Genomic DNA, 15,546 nt, shown 5'->3' on the forward strand with positions numbered 1-15,546 from the left:
TGGATCTTCCTGGCAGGTGATAGGAGATAAACACTGGGGCTGAGTATTCCTACTGAATATGGGGTCCAGCAGTGAAGTGCACCCTCACCTCCACTACATAAAGCCTCCAGATGGGATATTCCGTGTGCTCCCCCAAACTGCTCTTCTGCCCCACCATGTACTCTGCTGCCTCCTCACCACTGTATGTGAGGGTTTAACCCTTACCTCCCTCTTTGCTCCCAACTTGTGCTGTTGTATGTCCTGTGCAGGAGAGGTAAGGGTTAAGTCCCCCATAGTGCTCCCCTGTGATCTGTGGCTTATCACATTCACTCCATAGACTACAGCAAGGATTCCCACCCCCTGCCTTGTCAGCTCCTGCCCCATATGTGATGTAGATCTTTGCAACATTTTTCCAATGTTCCCAATTTATTGCTTGAGTAACTGCTATTACTTGTTACGATAAGCTTTATTGCAACAAGTATGGTCAGTCTATGTTCACACGACTGTAATATTTGTCCAAGTGCTGTCTGTGAAAAAAAAATAAACCCGACTTCACACAGAGCACTAAGAGCAATGTTATGGAATTGGGCTGTCCAGATTACAGTCAGAAAATGTATGTGTGAGAAAGATCACAGCACCCATCGGTCTCTTCTGTATTTCGGATCAGACTCGCTTGTTGAAGTCTATGGGTGTGCAAAAAAAATTAAAAAGAATCCCATATGAATCATCCGTATATTATCCAATTTTTAATAAATAATAATCTTTATTTTTATATAGCGCTAACATATTCCGCAGCGCTTTACAGTTTGCACATATTATCATCGCTGTCTCCAATAAGGTTCACAATCTACATTCCCTATCAGTATGTCTTTGGAATGTGGGAGGAAACTGGAGAACACGGAGTAAACCCACGCAAACACGGGGAGAACATACAAATGCCTTGCAGATGTTGTCCTTGGTGGGATTTGAACCCAGGACTCCAGCTCTTCAGTGCTGCAAACCACTACTAACAATGGACACTGTATTTTGTAAATTTTATTGACTTCTGATGTATAAAAATGGATGCTATACAGATGGAAAATCGTCTTTTTCTGGATGAAAAGCATGATTTTTTATACGCTCGTGTAAACTTCATCACATAAGCAACTGCTTTTTATAAAGTGATGAAATTAATATTATGCAGACTTCAAGGGTGATCCGAAACCGAAGGTGAATTTCATACTAAATTTAATTCAATAGTCTAATCACTTTTCTAATATATTTCAAATAAAAAAATTCTACCATTCCCTCTCAATTTTTTTTGGCTTCCAAAGACATTTTTGTTTGAGAATCCCAGTTCATTTTGGGGTACTCACATCAGACATCATTAGGGGGCCGAGGCTGCGGTCACTGCCACAGCTGCTTTCCCCACCATGAAATAAAGCGTCATCTGTTTCAGAGACTGGACTGGTCCCTGCCGGGTCATCTCTTCTCCTTAGAGCCAGCAAGGGAGCGCACTGTCACTGTGCATTCAAAGGAATATAGCACAGGGAGCTCATACTGAATATGCACCAGAATTTACGTACGATGCATTATCAGGAGAGCAGACTAGCCGAGCCTCCAAAACAGACATCACTGATGGCGCCTCATTTCAGTGAGGGTGCACAGTTTGTGGCAGTGACAGCAGCTTCTGCCCCCTGATTACGGCTCAATCGAGTATCCCAGCATGCACTGGTGAATCTCAAACAAAATGTCATGGGACGTTAAAAAAAAAAAGACAAGATGTCAGAATGTAGAGGGTACATTAGGGAATTTTTCAATGAAGTATATTAGAAAACGAGATTAGATTATTGCACTGAATAGATATACATTTAATATGAAATTCACCTTTGGTTTCGGACAGCCCCTTTAAATTCATCCGATTGGTTCAGCCCTCCACAGCAATGCCAGTTTCTCATATGGCCCCTTGGGAAAATTATTTAAGGCGATGATGAGAATACACCCCATGACCCCTGCATTGGAAGCCGAAGTGGCCATGATGGCTTTAGATGGAGAGGCCAGAGATTCGGTTATGCTACGACCCCCTAGAGAGCAAGACACCTTTAACAAGGTGCTTCAAATTTTGGAGGAGACCCATGGGGACCCCACGGATGTAGGGGAGTTGAGGATGCATCTATTTAGCCATATGCAAAGGGAGGCGGAGACTGTGACTCAGTACATGAACGCCCTCCAGGAGTTACATACTGCTATCATTAGGAAAGACGGCATAGGCATAGGTCCTACTGACGTACTGCTGCGAGACCAATTGGTGACAGGCTTGCGGGACATACTGACGAAACAGGCTCTGTGGGAGTGCTTGCGGGTGAACCCTTGCATGACCTTTTCTGAGAAAGGAAGCGAAGCACGCACACATGAACAAGATCAGGGGGTGACAGTCCCGGTAGTTAAGGTCCGGAGAGGAGAGGTATCCGTAAACATGATCACAGAGCCACAATGGGTGGACAAACTACGGAAGGAACTCCAAGATATTAGAGGGGAGCTGGCTGACGTGAAGAAGAAGTCAGGAGATACCTCGAATCCGTCAGGGGGCAGAGATGACCCAGATCTCCGTCGCGAATCAAGGATGTTCCGTCGAAAGAGACCTCTCACCTGCTTTAATTATAGAGAGGGTGGACATTTGGTTCGGGAGTGCCCACGACGGGGTAGGCCCCAACAACACCGTCCGTTAAACTAGAGGGTTCCGAGCCTGGGGGACGCCGCCTGGAGCCTGAACAGTCAAGAAGGAGTGTTAGAAGTCCCACAAATCTAGTCTCAACGTGCCATCTTGTCTGGGCCGAAATGGACGGTCGAGCCGTATGTTGTCTGGTGGATATGGGCTCACAGGTGACTACGATGCCTGAAACCTACTTCCGGCGACATTTTCCTGAGGCAGTGTGGCCTGAGTGGGGCCTGGTAATAAAGTTGACAGCTGCCAATCATTTGCCCATCCCGGTCGCAGGAGTGGTGTGGATGCAGATAACCATCTGCGGCAAAGATCTGGGATGGAAGGGTGTGGTGCTGACCCTTGGAGAAGCAAGTAACAGACATGCTGTCACCCTGGGGATGAATGTGTTAAAGGAGTTTGGGAGCCTCCTCATCAATGAGCCCTCTGATGTAACTGAAGCAGTGGAGCCTGCACCCGCCCCACCGAGAAGAGTTTTCCAACAGTTGATCTGCATGGCTCAAGATCGGGAGTCCTCTAGTGATGGAGGAATGCTGGGAAAAGTGATAGTTCAAGCCTCTTCTAAACTCATTTTGCCACCAGAGCAGACCGTTCTGACCTTGCCTGTCTGGACTTGTACACCTCTAGAAGGAGTGGAGATCCAAATTGAGCCATCCACAACTACCCCCAGGTCTCCTTTTGGCGCGTACATTAGCCATTGTGCATGACGGAACGGTCCCCATACGCTGTGTCAATTTGGGAGAACAGGACATCTGTTACGCTCGCACCCTGACAGGTTGGCGCGAGCGTGGAGGGTGAGGCCCCACTGTGCCACAAACCAGACTACCCTGGAAGGGGTGTGACTAAGCAGCTACCATTGTGTTCCCTGGATCCTCTGATGGTGAGGTCAGGCTTGTGCGGCAGGTAGCTGACAGGAACCACTCCAGGGTGGTGTGTGGCTGTGGCTGCTGATCCCACTGGTGGATGGAACGCTAGGACAGGAACGGGCATCGGGCTCGACTGGCAGACAGGCGGGCATGGCTGAGACACTGGCAGGCCGGCACAGCTGAGACACTGGCAGGCGGGCATCGCTGAGAGACTGGCAGGCAGACACGGCTGGGACACTGGCAGGACAGGTACTGACTAGGTAGGGACAGAAATACGGGCAGGTATATGGAAACAGGTAGGGGCCTGTTCAGACTGGAGGATTTATGGGAACAGGTAGGGACCTGTTCAGACTGCCGAACGCAACGTGTTGCAAAATGACTCATGGGGAGGCATCCGCATACATCGGCACAGCCTGCGTACCCAATGTTAAAGATAGGGTATGCAGGCCTCATGCCGACGTAGGCTGAGCTGAACGGAGGAGGTGTGGCAGGGGGCGGAGCTTCACGGAGGAAGTCCGCATCCCTCTGCAGCTCCTACATACGCTAGTGTGAAACTAGCCAAAGGAAGATCCAAAGTCCGTGGGTCGCTCCTCTAGTGTTAGTGCAGAAAAAGGATGGCACCAGGGCCGGTTTTAGGCAATGTTGAAAATGGGGCCCCAAATGCTAACATACTGCACATCACACAGAAGAATTTCGATTGTATTTACATGCTCTGAGTTCAGGCCGCTAAACGAGTGTGATCAACTATATTGAAGTCGTTCAACACTTGTTTCCTGGCCTCTTTCCACCATCTGAGAAAGAATGATGGGGACAGAACAATCACTAATAGATCACTAACAGATCACCATACAGTATCATGTTATCAGCAGCACATCTACAGTTTACACCCCATAGTCCTCCATATAATATAATGTGCCCCATAGTCCTCGATAAAGTATAATACACTCCCTATAGTCCTCCATATAATTTAATGTGCCCCATAGTCCTCCATATAGTATAATACATTCCTCAGTCCTCCATATAGTATAATACATTCCTCAGTTCTCCATATTGTATAATACACTCCCCATAGTCCTCCATATAGTATAATACACTCCTCATAGTCCTCCATATATTATAATACACTCCTCATAGCCCTCCATATATTAAAATACACTCAGTTCTCCATATAGTATATTACACTACTCAGTCCTCCATATAATATAATACACTCCTCATAGTCCTCCAGAAAGAAAAAATACACTGCTCAGTCCTCCATATAGTATAATACACTCCTCATAGTCCTCCATATATTAAAATACACTGCTCAGTCCTCCATATAGTATAATACACTCCTCATAGTGCTCCATATAGTATAATACACCGCCAGTCATCCAAGTAGTACAATTCACTTCCCATAGTATAATGCACCCCATAGTTCTTCATATAGTATAATGTATTCCCCATAGTCCTCGATACAGTATAATGCAGCCCACATATAGTATAGTGCAGTCACCTCAAAGCATAATGCAGCCATCCCAGAGTATAATGCAGCACCGCCATACAATATAATGTAACCCCCATAGAATATAATGCAGCCCCCCTCTTATTGTATAATATAGACACCCCTTAAAGCATAATGCAGCCACCCCACAGAATATAATGCAGTCCCCCTCATATAGTATAATGCAACCCCTGCATAGAATATATGGCGGCCCCCTCATAGAGTATAATGCAGCCCCCCATATAGTATAATGTAGCCCCGATAGATTATAATGTAGCCCCCTCATAAAGTATAATGAAGCCCCCATACAATATAATCTAGCCCCCCATAGAATATAATGCAGCCCCCCATAGAATACAATGGGGCCTCCTTATATAGTATAATGTAGCCCCCTCATAGAGTATGATGCAATCACATTCCATAGAATATAATAAATAATAAATAATATAATACAGCCCCCCCATAGAATCTAATGTAGCCCCAAATAGAATATTATACAGCCCACCTCCCCATAGAATATAATGTAGCCCCCCATATTATATAACACAGCCTCCCCCATAGAATATAATGTATACTGTACCCCCCATAGAATATAACACAGCCACATAGTATATAGCACAGCCACATAGTATATAACACAGCCGCATGGTATCTAGCAGAGCACCACATAGTATATAGCACAGCACCACATAGTATATAACACAGCCACATGGTATATAGCACAGCCCCACATGGTATATAGCACAGCTCCACATGGTATATAACACAGCCCCACATGGTATACAGCACAGCCCCACATGGTATACAGCACAGCCCCACGTGGTATATAGCACAACCCTACATGGTATATAGCACAGCACCACATGGTATATAGCACAGCACCATGGTATATAGCACAGCACACATGGTCTATATCACATCACCACATGGTATATAGCACATCCCCACATGGTATATAGCACAGCCCACATGGTGTATAGCACAGAACCACATGGTATATAGCACAGTACCATGGTATATAGCACAGCTCCACATGGTATATAGCACAGCACCATGGTATATAGCACAGCACCATGGTATATAGCACAGCACCACATGGTATATAACCGTTTTGTGTGGAATATCGTAAACTCAATGCCTGTACTGTGAGAGACTCATATCCGTTATCCAGGATTGAAGAATCTTTGTCTGCATTTGGAAAAGCCAAATTCTTTTCATCATTGAACCTTGCCAGCGGCTACTGGCAAGTACCAGTGTCGGAGCAGGACCGGCCGAAGACAGCCTTTATACTTCTCACGGGACTGTATAAATTTAATCGGATGACGTTCGGTTTAGCCAATGCTCCTCGAGCATTCCAACCGTTATTGGAGAAGTGTTTAGGCGACTTAAATTTCGAAGCCACACTCATCTATTTAGACTACATTATAGTGTACGCCGCTTCATTTGAGGACCATCTACAAAGACTGGAATAGGTGTTAAGTCGCCTTCAAAGACACAGACTAAAAGTGAAACCTCAGAAATGTCATCTGTTCCGCACTCAAATTGATTACTTGGGTCATTTCGTCTCTGCTGAAGGGGTGAGACCACCCTGAGAGAAGGTTGCTGTTATACAAGATTGGCCCACAACGAGGACAGTGAAAGACGTCCGAGCATTCTTGGGACTGACCAGGTACTACTGCGTTTTGAGAGTAATTTTGCTAATCCACTACTCAAACTTTTAAGGGGAGTGCCATCGGGCGCAAACAACCGGACTATTCGTTGGGAAGAATGACAGGAAAAGGCCTTTCAAGACCTGAAGAAGGCACTGACAGAAGCACCTGTATTGGCTTATGCAGACTTTTCTCAACCATTCATTCTCCACATTGACGGGAGCGTACATGGACTTGGGGCTGTGTTGTCACAGATGCAGGACGGAAGAGAGTAGGTGATCGCTTATGCGAGTCGGTCCTTTCATGATTGCAAACAAAATCCAGACAATTACAGTTCCTTCAAGTTAGAGCTGCTGGCGTTGGCGAGTGTGTTGATGATGAGGTTCACAGAATATTTGTCCGGTTCGGAAGTACTGGTGCGCACCAATAACAACCCTCTAGCTCATCTGGAAAATGCTAAGCTGGGAGCTCTGGAGCAACGATGGGTGACTAGAATGGTAAAATTTCGATATAAGATCACCTACAAAAGAGGGGCTGAGAATACTCATGCTGATGCCTTATCCAGGGTGAAACATACGAAGCTTGGGCGCAATAGGGATGAGGAGTTGGAAGGTGAGGAAATCCCCAAGTTCCAAGACTCTGCCAAGACGGTGGTAGTAACACAGGAAAAGGTGCAAGTGTTGGCCCGGGAGGGTGTCTTGGGGCGAGCCCGTGATGAGTGGGTCCGGTTGCAGCAGGAAGATGGGGAGCTTGCCCAACTGAGACAGTGGGTGACATCAAAGCAATTTCCCAGCCTAGAATAGAGAAATGCCCTATCCCCACAGACTCTGCGGATTCTTTGACAGTGGGAGCATCTTGAAATGAAGAATGGATTGCTGTATTGAAAGGTCCAGTTACAACAGGAACTAGGTGTCACTTGGCAAAGTAGTGATCCCAGAGACGCTCTTAGCCAAGGTGGCAGGGCCAGACTGGGACTAAAATACAGCCCTGGCATATGAAGTTACACAGGCCCACTAGTCACATGGTGACTATATAATATCTTTGTACACTTGTAGGTTACAAGAAGTGCGAGGAGATTAACACGACTATATAACATGTAGTCAGAGCTGTGCCCAGTATTTCAGCTCAGTCCTATTTATTTCTTTTAGGTACAGTACTCCTACCAAAGCTCTGTCCCCTTTTGTACGCATGGTGACAGAATTCCTGGCAGAACTGCTATCCATTGGGAAACCAGACCCCCTGGTCATAGCCGCCCCTATCATACCTCCCAAGTTTTGAAGAAGGGAAAGAGGGACAAAGACTGCAAATTTTAGGCCATATCCCGGCTACATCCATTTCGCAACTAGTCACACCCATGTCCACACCCAATCGCAGACATTTAGCACTGCTGATCACACTGACTGGTACTGAGGGAAGAGTGGCTGGCATTATGGGCACACTGACTGGCACTAAGGAAGAGAGAAAACAGAGAGAGAGAGAAAAAAGAAAACAGAGAGAGAGAAAGAAAGGAGAGCGAGAGAGAAAGAATGAACAGGGAGAGAAAGAAGAAAGTTTAGAGAGAGAAAGAAAAAGGGGAAAGAAAGAAAGAAAGAACAGAGAGACACAGAGAAAGAACAGAGAGAGAAAGAAAGAAGTAAAGAAAGAAAGAACAGAGAGAAAGAAAGAAAGAGAGGAAAGAAAAAGAAAGAAAGAACGAGGGGAAAGAAAGAACAGAGAGAGAGAGAAAGAAAAAAGAAAGATTAGAGAGAGAAAGAAAGACCAGAGAGAGAAAAAGAAAATGAGGGAAAGACAGAACAGAGAATGAGAAAGAACAGAGAAAGAAAGAAAAAGAGAGAAAGAAATAAAGAAAGATTTTATAAAGATACTATAGCAGCCCAGCTCCCATTGTAGTGCCTACCTGAGCCACCCGATGCAGGACATATCATGATCCGCTCACATGGCCGACATCCCCGATTCCAAGGCGATCCTGCTGTCTGCGCTGTCGGACGAGGACATGGTGATGGATCTGAAGCATTCCTAGTTCTGTCACAATCTCCTCATGAAATTATCTCATTTCCGGTCAGCTTCCAGCACATCACTTCCGGTGGAACGTCATGTGTGAGTTTTAAAATGCTCCTTGGAGCTCCACCGTGTACTCCTGTGTCCGTGGGAACAGCCCACTTTGTATGCTTTGTACACACTTGACTCGGCTCCGTATATCCCATACACATATGGCGCCGCTCCGTACATTCCGTACACACATGGCTCCACTCCGTACATTCCATACACACACGGCTCCACTCCGTACACACACGGCTCCACTCCGTATACCCCACACACATGCGGCTCCGCTCCATACACCAAGTACACACACGGCTTCGGTCCGTACACCTCGTACACTCGCGGCACTGCTCCGTACACCTCGTACACACGGCTCTGCTCCGCTCCATACACCTCGTACACACATGGCTCCGCTCCGTACATCTCGTACACACACGGCTCCGCTCCGTACACCTCGTACACACACGGCTCCGCTCTGTACACCTCGTACACATCCGGCTCCGCTCCGTACACACACGGCTCCGCTCCGTACACCTCGTACACACGGCTCTGCTCCGTACACCTCGTACACACACGGCTCCGCTCTGTACACCTCGTACACATCCGGCTTTGCTCCGTACACCTCGTACACATGGCTCCGCTCCGGACACCTCGTACACACACGGCTCCGCTCTGTACACCTTGTGCACACATGGCTCCGCTCTGTACACCTCGTACACATCCGGCTCTGCTCTGTACACCTCGTACACACGGCTCTGCTCTGTACACCTCGCACACACACAGCTCGGCTCTGCTCCGTACACCTTGTACACACACGGCTCCGCTCCGTACACCTCATACACACACAGCTCTGCTACATCTACCCTGTAAACCCCTCCTGACCCCACACATACTGCCCTCATCCAGCACCATGACAACCAGCACAGCAGAGTCCTGCAGACACCAAGAGGTAGGGCTGTGCGCATAGGACCTGTGATGAGGTCACAGGAGGGGGCGGAGTCAGGGGGTCACATGATCAGGGGTCTGGACAAAGGCTCCTGGTCATGTGACCCCCTGACTCCTCCCCTCATGTGACCTCATCACCGGTCCTGTGTACAGAGAAGAGAGCAGCCAAGCGACACTGTGAGTGGCTGCGGGGGGGGGGTGTCTCATGCTAGGGCGAGGATGGGGTGCGTGGGGGGGAGGTCTCATGCTAGGACGAGGATGGGGTGTGTGGGGGGGGCGTGGCGGCTTATCTCCCTGCAGTGCAGGACAGAAACAGTGCGGGAGGGTTGGAAACTATAACCGCCGTGCTCGCAGAGGGCCGGCGGCAGGAACAACAGCCAGGCCAGTGGCTGCATCAGCTGGCAAGCGGCCAGATGAGCAGGCGCTGCCGCCCGCCACCCACATGACAGCGGCCCAGCAGGAAAATGCCCGGTTGGGCATATTACCAATCCGGGCCTGCAAGGTGGCCACGGAGGCACATGAAAGAAGAGCACATTTTGGTAAAGAGAAGACTTTCCAGTGGTTACAACGGTTAGTTTACCATCCTTGGCTGAAAGCTGTAGTGGAAGAGACTTGTCTGCTATGCATTAGTTGTGAATTAGCAAAACCACCAGAGCAGAGAGCTCCCACTCAAACTATCGTGACTTCTGCCCCCTGGAACTCTTAATGATAGACTATCTGACTATCGGGCCAGCTCATTAAGGGTACGAACAGTGTCTGGTAATGACAACCCACTTCACGAAGTTCGCTGTCGTGACCCCAAGCCAAGATCAGACTGCGGAGTCCGCCGTGCATGCCATCTGTAAAAATGTAATTCAAGTCTATGGATGTCCAAAGTGTATTCATTCTGACCAGGGGTCCTGTTTCCTAGGGAAGGTGATGGAAGAGTTACACTATATGTACTATATTGAGAAGTCTCGCACCATGCCGTATCATCCTCAGGGAAATGGAGCCTGTGACCGGTTCAATAAGACTTTAATTCAAATGTTGAGAATCCTGGAGGAAGACCGGAAAGCCCGGTGGCCTGAGTATGTAGCTGAATTAGTATGGGTGTACAATAATTGAACACATCAAACCACTGGTTATACGCCATACACCTTGTTATTTGGTCACACAGGGAAGGAGATTACCAAGCTGGAGCTGGATCCAGAGGAGTACTACCCACGGACGGGGGTGTCCACCTTGGTTCGAGAACAATGCCATCCTTTGCAAACTTTGCATCGCCTGGTGCAGACTAGATTCCAAGAATTACAACATGTGGAGAGGACTCCGCTGCTGGGGACAAATCTCCAAGTAGGGGACCGTGTACTAGTACGAGAAAAACGTCTTCGAGACAAACTGGAAAGCCGGTGGGAGAGGAACCCATATCTGGTGAAGCGGTGAGTCAACTCTGAAGAACCTGTATATGAGATCCAGTCTGAAGAGGGAGAGAATCCTGCTACTCGAATAGTTCACCGGAATATGCTTCGGCCCTGTCTGTCCAGGGATCCTGTCCAAGTGGAGGAGGTGCAAGATGCTCCAGAAATAACTCCACCAGTTGCAGTGGATTGTGAAGAGGAAGAAGGTCTTGAACGACCACCCGAAGATGTTCAATCCAGACAAGAACCCGAAGTTCCTGAAGGGTCTGCCCCAGTAGGAACAGATGAACTACCGCACTCTCCTATACAACCCGACTTGACCACTCAAGGTGACTCAACTACTCCCTCTGATTTAAAGCGCTCCGAACGAACAACAGCCGGAATACCCCCAATCGATATAATCAAGACCAATTTATTTGGCAACGAACTGTTCAAGAAGAAAAAGAACATCCACATGTTTTACAAGAACCCTCACCCGTGGAATGCCGAGAAAAAGGAGAGGGGGAGTGTAGGGAGATGGACCGGGCCAGTGGTATCTCTCTCGTGTCAGGGCCGGAACTATTGGGGCTGTCACCACTCTTGCTGGGGGGAGAGGTTTCTGACGAGGACAGACGGTTGCACTCGACTGTATGGGGCGGGTTGGACTTGAAATGGACGGTGCGCACCAATGCAGGGCGGGAAGACAGAGTGCGCGGCAGGAGAAGGTTGATTCACTCTCCGCAGAGAGAAGCCAGAGTACAGGATCGTGCTGCATACCTCCAGCCCATGCACCTGCCTACTGACTGTGCGCAACTTGTGACTGTGTGCCCGCTCATCTCAGACACAGAGAAGACGTCCCGTGCCATTCCGCTGACAACTGCTGGCAAGAGACTTAGTTCTAACTGGGAGGAACACGCAGAGCCACGTAGCATAACACCGGAGCCTAAGGGAGCCAGGATATGACGATGCCATCAGGAGAGAGTGCCTCACTTTCCTACACAATCAAGCCAAAGACTTCACGCATCACTTGCAGCGCCACCGTGGGATTTCAAGCCTTCACCATCTGGAAACATCAGACTGATAAGTTCACCTGTTATATGAACATATATTCTCTCTTTTTTACTATACTGAGCCTACCCTTTATACCCCTTACACTCTCCCTGCGTGGAGTATCCCCTGTAATAAACCCGTTAACTCTTGCTCTGCCTCCTGCTCGTCACTGCATCCCGCGTTCTTGCTATTTCTTACAAGTACTTTTTTTGCTCTCTGGCATACCCAAGTGTCACGAACGTGCCATATACTACTGAGACCTCTAGATCACAACTCCTGTTTGGAGTCTGTTTGGCAATTAACTTCTGTGCAGTTGATTGAGTTCCTTTTTTACAAAATATAATGACACGTCACTCCTCAAAATATGGTGGTGCCCGGATAAGGGTAACCAATCCTTAATCAATGTAAAAAATTAATCCGGCACTCAAAAGATCAATGCTGATAATGAATATTTATCATGGGAGAATCCTGAGCAGGTCATAGGAGACAATCTGGTGCAGAAGCGCTGTGCAGTAACGGGTGGGAGCCGGTGAAAAATGTGCTTTTTTCATCGGCTCCCACCCATTACTGCACAGCGCTTCTGCCCCAGATTGTCTCCTATGACCTGCTCGTGATTCTCCCATGATTTCTCTCTTCTTGTGGGCTTCAATCTTAAACTGTCTGATGAAGGTCAATGAATTGACCGAAACGTCATGTTTTTTGGATTATGCCCTCTGAAATAAAATAAAATATTCATTATCAGCATTGATCTTTTGAGTGCCGGATTAATTTTTTACAAGTTCCTTTGTTATCCTGCTGGAATTTCCATATGGCTCTCCCTTCCATTATTTAAACTCACTCCTAGCTTTATCTTGTGACAATTATAGGTTTTCTATGCTGACCTCCCTGGAGAAGTTGGTGTGGAGTGTGGAGTTCCAGTTTTTCTTTGATTTTTTCCTGTTAGTCTTCATCTCTGTTTTCTTACCTTAGTAGTGAGACTAGTGTTTTGCTGCCCTACTCACTAGTTAGGGCTAGCTCAGGGCAAGCTAGATCTTAGGCATATGATCGCCCATGAGGGGTGTGGGGCGGAGGACCTGTCTATGGAAGATAGGGAGCACAGAGTTCAGTCTCAGGTGAGTGTTTTAAGGGCCTCTACACCTTTCCCTATCATCAGGGCATTTCCTTGCTCCAGCGAGACACCAACTATGCTAAACTTTACCTCTACATAGTTGTGAGCACAGTAAAAGCAGCAAGGAACAAACTCATTAAATTTTAGTTTTAATAATTAATGTATGAAAAAAGCACAATGCTTACAAAAAGATGAAATAATAAAAAGACAAACATAATGCAAAAGCAGTACAAAAATAAAACAGTTAAATACAGAAATGTCAGATGGATGGAATCTGTAGAGACTTCAGGTCGAGGAGATGGCTGCAGAAATTAGGACAGATCTACAATGCACATTGTATCTCCAGGGTCTGACTATGGCCCGGGTCAGACTTGCGAGAAACTCGGACAAGTCTCGCATGTCAATACCCGGCACTGCCGCCGGCACTCGGATCACAGCATTCAGCTGCAGAGAAATACATGCAGCTGAATGCTCCGATTCAAGTGCCGGCGGCAGTATCGGGTATTGATGTGCGAGACTCGTCCGAGTTTCTCGCAAGTCTGACCCCGTCCAATGGGTGTCTCTGTGTGAGATATTATAGAAGATCTCATCCAGACCCGTCATTCCTCCCTATGGTAAGGTAAAAGAAGGATGGCTAATTATACTCAAGGATAGACACGTTTTAAAACATAATTTTACTTTGTCATATTTTCCAACAGGAATCTCGGAGTGAAATAATATGACCATCAAGTTCCTGAGCACATTTTCACCATTCTAGACACACCAAAGATTACTATGATGTATCCTTATTTCAGGGTGGTGACTGTTGTATTTTTGAGGTTCTCCATGCCCAAAAACCATTGTGCTTGCTGCCACACAAACAATTAAGCTCCCCTAACCTAGATATGTTCATGGATTGTTTGGACATTGGATTATGATAGATATGGTAAGAAAATATGGCATTTTCATTTTTGCCATGTACTGTATGTTCCTGGTTGAGTGAAGATGTCCAGCCCGCCTCAGGGACAATTATTTTCCTCTTTGATCTAGCACATATTCACTAATGAGGAAATAAATGTGGTAGGGGGCCGGATTGAGAGGTTGACCACTGCTTACCCTGTCCGGATGATACAGACACCAGGCGATGCAAGGACGAGGCAGAGACAGATTTCAATAGTAACAGTTCTGGATTTATTCGTTGTCTTCCTGACGACCACAACTACGCACCGCAGCTTCTGTATAGTTCTCTGTCTCCAGGCCCGGGTACCTGCACCTTTGCTCCAGTCGAAGTAACGTCCCTTGCGGATCTTTCGCTGGGGCTGTCCTACACCAATCTACCACCAGCGCTTCACCTGCCCGAGGTCGTCGTCCAATCGGTACCCCCAGGGCCTCGTCTGTCCTGCGGTCCGTCGGGTCAGGGCCACCCCCCCCGACTGTCTCCTTGCTGTCCGTCCCCTGGTCAAGCTCTTCTCTCTTCACCGTCTTCTACCGAGCTCCTCCCGGGACTAGACTGTCTGGAACCCTAACCAGTCCTATTTATCCCCTCTCTCTCTCTGGGAATTCACCTCCTGGGTTCCTATCTCCCCGCCCCCCATGACTAAGCGTTTCTCAAGCCATAAGCTGTTGTTGAGTCCTGAACTACTCCCCCTGCCATCTTGTGGTCATTTCTCGGTACTGCACTCTCCTATCTTCCTTTCCTAGCTGTCACCCTTCTATCCTGTCAATCTCCGTCTCTTGTGCACAAACCGTCCCCACCTTCTACCAGTCACGTCTGTCCGTCAAGTCACCTTCCCCACATACACACTAAAATTTGTTCTTCCAGAAACTATAAGCTACTTACAAATTTATCAACTGACAGCCCACTTTTATTGCCAACACCTCATTGCTAGCTTTATAGGCGTTCTTTCCTTTTTCAAAATGTTGATTTGAGCCTCTAACACATTGCCATGCTTCACTGCCGACAAAATGTGCAGCTTTCCCTTTTGTAAAATGTTGGCCTGAGCCTATGACATACTTCCCTGGACTTCCTCTGACTGAGTTTATTCAGGATCTGTAAGGCTTCTTTTACACTTGCCTGTTTTTTGCAGCCTGTTTTTGCGGGCTGTATTGCCATAATTTTCACGGTCTGCCGCAAAAACGTGCCGCAAAAATCTTCTTGGATTTCTGCAGGCTTTCGATGTGATAAACAGGAAGTACATGGGAGTGTCCTAGTAAAAATACGGTGTTCCGCAAATATGGTCTTCACGGTGTACCGCAAAATCAACACACTGGGCAAGCTTTCGTTGTTTTTCCAGCCCCATTGATTTCAATGCGGGCCGTGTCCGTAAGCCGTGAAAAATATCGAGCAGGCTCGATATTTTTTCACGGCCG

This window comes from Dendrobates tinctorius, unplaced genomic scaffold, assembly GCF_039654945.1.
Source record: "Dendrobates tinctorius isolate UK_male_01 unplaced genomic scaffold, ASM3965494v1 ptg000071l, whole genome shotgun sequence".
In the NCBI taxonomy this organism is placed as follows: Eukaryota; Metazoa; Chordata; class Amphibia; order Anura; family Dendrobatidae; genus Dendrobates; species Dendrobates tinctorius.